We start from the raw sequence: 6624 nt of genomic DNA on the forward strand, positions 1-6624 counted from the left end.
ATGTTTGAATAATAATTGACATGTTGTAAATATTTGCAGAAACTATGGAGCACTCCCGAGACGAAGAAACAGAAGCGATGTTGGGGGACATAATCGCAAATGGAAGTGATGATGTTGCGTCATTTCTCCTCGACACTGATGGTCAGCTGGAAGGACTGGATGAAGAAGAGGGCTATGTTCATGATGGCTTCGGCCCATTAATGTGGGTACAAGTAGAGGACTATGTTCATGATGGCCCCGGTGACACAATGGAGGTACAAGAAGGAGACCGTGCTGAATGCTCCGGTGACCGAACCGAGTCCGGCCAGGTATATATATATTAGTTAAGCCCGTGCTGACTATTTAATTGATGCTTCCATTGTTTTGGTATATGTACACATACTAATTACTCTCGTCTTTCTTCCTTATAATTTCTAGCCCTCCGGATCGAGCACAACTTCGGTAAGGAGACGAGGCCCGAAGAAAAAGTTGAGCTCGGATGAAAAGTTTGAGATCATAGAAATCGCGCCCGACGGCGGACCGATTGAACCCATCCGGACACGGAAGGCATTTTCTGCTCAGTGCGGGGTTCTTGTTAGGGACAAGATCCCGATCAGCATCCAGCAATGGTATAAGCCTAAGGAGGAAGACCCTGAGGTGTCTTATGTCAATGATATGCAGAAAGAAGATCTTTGGACTGAGCTGAAGGCAAATTTCATCCTACCGCCAGAGGAGGATCCGGAGAATCCAGTTAAAGAGAAATTAATCAAGTCTTGTGCTCTTAAGAAGATGGCAACCCTAACGAGGAGGTGGAGGAAAGAGCTGAACCAGTTTGTCAAAAAAAAGACACCAGAATTCATCGGCAAATATGAGAAGATCAAAGATCATTGGCCCGCATTTGTGGCCCACAAGACATCGGAAAAGAGTAATAAGATGTTGGCGAGAACCAAGGAAAATGATGCGAAGAAGAAGCTTCACCATCGCACGGGGTCAGGTGGCTACCTCAAAGCCCGACCTAAGTGGTCCAAGGCTGAGCATGATCTGCTTGAAAAAGGGATCGAACCAGAGACAATGTACTGGCCAGACCATTGCCGGACTTGGTTCTTCGGGGCTGGCGGAACCTTGGACCCTGTAACAGGGAAGTGCCAGTGGACGGACGAGCAACTGGAAATACTAGTCAAGATCCTTCGACACTATATCGCTGCAGCGCAGCGAGGGACGTCCTTCCAAACAGGGAGAAGGACGAGCTCACAATGGCCCTTGGGAATCCTGAGCACCCTGGCGGACACGAGGCACGCCAGGCTCCATTCAGAGGAAGGTTGGTTTTCCGGACACAGGGGGTTACAAAACCCATGAGAGGAGGAAGAAACTGGAGCAGGACCAACTGCAGGCGCTGCTTGGAAGGGTAATGGGGCTAGAGGATCGAGAAGAGGAACGAGAAGCAGCAGATCGCAACAAACGACCTGCTGAAGCTTCCCCCGAAGCTACCCCGCCATCTCAGCGGAGAAGCAGCGTGGCTTCCACCGAGCTGCTTCAGCCGGAGCATGTCTTGACGGCTCCTGCCAGCTATCCCATGGATGGTTGCCACATTATGGCGCGATGGATGAATTTGAAGGTCAAGGCGGCTGTTGGCCAAGTTTATCCTAGTGGACCCGGCACAACTTATCGCTGCCAGCCGATTCCAGAAGGATATGCTAAGGTGATGATGGATAAAATAACGGAGGGGTTTGAGGACCTCCCGCTTGACCACCCTACCGGTGAAGGGGAGACTAGGCTCGGTTCTGCTCTGAAGACTCCATGCCTATGGCGGAAGGAGCTCATCAACCTTCCGAAATGGACGCCTCCGCCTCCTCCTCCTCCTCCGGTGAGTCAGGGCACTCCGCCTCCTCCACCGCCTCCTCCTCTAGCGAGTGACGATCAGGGCACGCATGGCGGCACTCTGCCTCCTTCTCCGGCGCGTGGTGGCACTCCGCCTCCTTCTCCGCCTGCGCCGGCGCTCCCGAGCACCCAGCAGCCTCCTCCTTCTCCGCCTCGCCAGCAAGGGCGGAAGAGACCCGCCGCCGCCCTGGCTGCTCCGGCGCGTCGTACTCCTTCTCCTCCGCCTCGTAAGCAAGCACGAAAGAAGACAGACGCTGCAGCCGCTCCGTCTACTCCGGCGTCTAGCAGCACAACCAGAGGCGAGAGGCAATACAAATACGGTCCATCATCTCTCAATCCTCTAGAGAAGTTACCGTACGAGAGGTCCGAGGAGGAAAACAATACGAGTGTGCGGATCCACGTGAAGGAGTTCTTTGAAGGGGTGAAAGCAAAGAGACATCCACCTCCGGAGGAGAAGGTAGATCCGGTGAAAGCAAAGCGCACTATCGATGCCCTGAGGAAACCACCAAAGTCTCTGCCGAGAACCAACTATGAGCGCATTACTGAACAGACATATCTCCAAGCCAAGCGGTCGGGAACTACTGTCAGTGATAAAAGGTTAAAAGAACGAGCAAAGGGGAAAAAATTGCCCTGCTCGGCGAACAAGCACAGCAATCGTGCCCCCCGCTCAATGTGTCTAATGCTTCGGGGACGGTGCCCGGTTATGGCAATCTTAAAGATTACCTGTCTGACGATGCACTTCCTGATTTCATGGAGGTGGACGAACACATATACGAGTACGGGAAGCCTCTCGACAAAGATGAAAAATCTCTGACAACAATGATGCGAAGATTCCATAGTTGGTACATGAAAACCTGCAGAGAGTCTGAGGGGACGAACAGTTTGTATCTGAACATTAAAGAGGAGCACGACCTCGTTTCAAATGATCTGTTGTGTGTTCCATTTGAGGAGTTCTTCGAGTTCTTCAATTAAAAGGCCCTCGATAAATTAATGGTCTTTTGCTACTGCCTGTAAGTACTATTTCTGTCATTAAGTCTCTATATATAGCTCGGCTCTTTCATTGCATTTATTTATAATTAATTATCCTCAATATATTATGCAGATTGAAGATCGTCGAGTGCAAAAAACAAGAAATTTATAATATTGGGTTCATTAACACAAATATCATAGATGTATTTCTGGTTGAAAACAACGTCAAAGAGGCTGAGGACAACTTGCTACAATCGTTGATCAAAAATCAAAACAAAGATACCATACTCTTTCATTACAACGACAAGTGAGTGTTACTGTCGTGTGCATATTCGGTTTCCCTTATTACTCGAGCGAGGTTATAGTAATGTAATTGATGAGTTATGCATGCGTGCGCAGGTATCACTATATTCTTCTGGAGATTAAGCTTGAGCGTGGACTAGTAATCGTCTTAGACTTGAGACGGAAAGATCTCGAAACCTATGCGGACATCACTGAAATGCTCAGCAAGTAAGTTCAATCGATCATTATCGCACCATATCGGCAACTTTTTGTTCATTTCCTGATATCACAAGTAATAATAATTATTTTCTTTGTCTTGCAGGGTTTGGAAACAGTTCACCGCAGAAGCTCCGGGACTGCCGAAGGAGCTGCGATATACATACCTGAAAGTAAGTACTACTGGCTAGCTAGTTGCGCGCATCTCCCGTTGATTCTATAGCTATACTTTCATCAATGCCATTTATAATGCTTCATTATCAGTTTGATTGACATCTATTTCTCGTAAAGTGCTTGTGGAAGGAGGAAGGGAATGATTTCTGTGGATACTACGTGTGCGAGTTCATCCACACCGCGACTTTGAAAAACAAGCGGGGCTACTCTAGAAGACAATATGAAGTGCGTAAGCAATAATATTCACAATTTCATTTTATTACACCATCATTTCTGTTGAGTTTCATTCATATATATATGTATTAATTAACCCCCTTCTTCAAATTAGACGCGGCAGATGCGGGATGAACTCCTAGAACCAGATCGCATGAAAGCAATTCAAGAGGAATTGGCGGGATTCTTTCTTGAACACGTCATCAGTAAAGCCGGAGAATACCATGTGGAAATTGATTTCAAATGCTAGGGGTTTGTAATTAAGAGATCTTATACATATTGTACATGTATGTAGCCAGTAGCGTCGGATACATGATACGAAAACTTGTTGTTCGACCAATCTCTCGGAGAAGGAGAGGTCGATCGATCACTTCTCTCGGTATGCATGACGAACTTCTGTACTGAATGGTTCTCTCGATCACTTATGTATATATGGTACGTAGCGTCGACCAAGCACGGACATAAGAGAGGACACTTCTTTCTATTAATTAGCTAGCTAACACAATATATGAAACACCTAAATTAACCCCCCAAAACCCCCAACCCCCTCCTTTCAAAAAAAAACAAAAACTCCAGCCACCGAAATGCAGACGTGTGGATGCCTTTTGGTCCCGGTTGGAGCCACCAACCGGGACCAAAGGCCCCCTGACTGGGCTCGGCGCACAGGGCCACGTGGAGGCACATTGGTCCCGGTTCGTGTTTGAACCGGAACTAATGGGTGGAGGTATTAGTAACGACCCATTAGTCCCGGTTCATGAACCGGGACTAAAGGCCCTTACGAACCGGGACTATTAGGTGTTTTTCTACTAGTGATATTATTTGAGTCGTAGGAAAGCAACATTGTTAAGAGGGGTTGACGTGTTTGAGAATATTGGGGATCATGCAAAACATATACACTTAGCCTCGCCACTGTGTCAAGTCGACATTTTGGTAAAATCGCAGGAAGTTTTTCCCAAATGTTAGGGTCCCAGTCCCAGAGTCATGGGATTACCCCCTAGAGTCCATATGTTTTGCTATTGGACACTCCAGTTCCCCATGCCCTGGGATGGTTAGGTTCCAAAGTCCCCTGCCCACTGTGTTGCTAACCTTCTACATTCATCAGGTCCTTGGGGTCTTGGACCTCCCGGTCCCCGGAGTGGGCATGCAACCATCTAGTTAGCCCCGATCCTTGGGGTCTCTTCCCCCAAGTCCTATTGTGGAATGTGCGGGTCTGCCTGCCTCATGTGAGTCCGGATCCCCGGGCTATTAAAACTTGGGCCCCGGAGTCCCTTGTGGGGCAATGGTCTGATCTGCCTAGTGAGGAGGGGGTATACAATCCCCATTCCATTAACTTTGAGGTGCTACACCATACCTAAAATCTTGATTCCTCGCAATCCCTCTACTCAATCTCCATGATTATTTGGGGATTGAAAGAGGAACACACAGTTGACATTTTCACCAAACCAATTTGTAATTCAGCAACTCGTTCATCACCAACACTTACTACTCTTGGAGATTTGGGACTTTATAGGTGGTGCTAGTGAAGGCCAAGAAGATTCCTTGCTTGCAATGTGTTTCAAAAGTATGTAAAGTTTTTTTCATTGCCTTCAAGATCAACCCCGAGTGTTTTGAGGCTCATCGGTTAGGGGTGACTCAAAGGGAGATTAGGGTGAGTCACTTGATGGCGGTGTGGAGCTTTGACTTCAGCACCTATCCAATGGACATTATCACTCCCCAAAGTGTGTGAACTTCTAGATACATACACATCTCCGATTCAGTTGTGCTAATCATTTCCCGCACCCTTCTTACTTTGCTTGCTTGTGTTTAATTTGCTGGTTATCTTGTGGCATTTTCTTACCCGGGCGTGTGTGCCAGCATTTGAGGGGTTAGATTTGGATTTGCCAAGTGCGGCCATAGATGCTCTAACTTTGGTACTCCCTCCGTTCCACAATGTATCTTGCCTACGCATCCTGAGATCTAATTTTAACCATAAATTAGACCAACGAGACCGATTGCAGCTTAAACAAAAATTATTACACTGAATTCGGATTTCGATACAAATTCAGTGGTATAATTTTTGCTCCTGCCACAGTTGATCTCGTTGGTTAAATTAACAGTCAAAGTTAGATCTCGGAAAGTGCGGGCACACGACATTGTGGAATGGCTGGAGTATAAATAAAGGAAGTTTTACGGAGTGAAAAAAGCTAGAAGACTGAGTTGCTCGTTGTGCAATGTACGGAACGGCCCATTTTGGGAGCGGCGTCGTCGTTGAAGAAGATGTCATGGGATGTGCATTTGAAGAGAGAAGGCAACCCAGGACATGGCTGAGCCCATACCGCAATCTTGTTGGACGGCCGTCTCGAGTCCACCAGAAACCGACGCACGCTTCTGTGGACACACAACCGGTGGCTCCATGCATGCGATGCACGTGCGCGCTGTGTCCAAGCAAGCTAAGTAATGTCTCCCCGTCGACGGTGCAGTACAACTAATCCACCACTCGATGCCAAACACCTACGTGTGAGAGATCCTCGTGAGCCCAGCTATACAACCTCCGCTACCTCCTGCTGTCCTCGCTCACTCCGCAGCCGAATTCCCCCCGTCTCCAACGCTCAGTCCCCCGGGCCGCGGATCGCCAGACCTCTCCTCGCCTTGCCATGGTAGCCGCCGCTCTCAGAGTGCAGCTCAACACCCATGTTGCCACCATGTACGCCGAGGTGAGTCCCCTCCTCTCCCTGCCTCCACTCCCTTCTAGTCGTGTGGTTGTGGATTTTTTGCTTGGTTGGCGGCTGACTTGGCCTTCCCGTGCTCGACGTTGATCCAGGGTGTGGTGGACAAGGACACGTTCGAGGAGCTGCGGGAGAACGGCACCGCCGCTGAGGTCGTCCGCTTCTTCATCAACAATGCCTGCCAGATCCTCGGCGACATCCGCGCCCT

This window comes from Triticum dicoccoides, chromosome 4B (assembly GCF_002162155.2).
Source record: "Triticum dicoccoides isolate Atlit2015 ecotype Zavitan chromosome 4B, WEW_v2.0, whole genome shotgun sequence".
Classification (NCBI taxonomy): Eukaryota; Viridiplantae; Streptophyta; class Magnoliopsida; order Poales; family Poaceae; genus Triticum; species Triticum dicoccoides.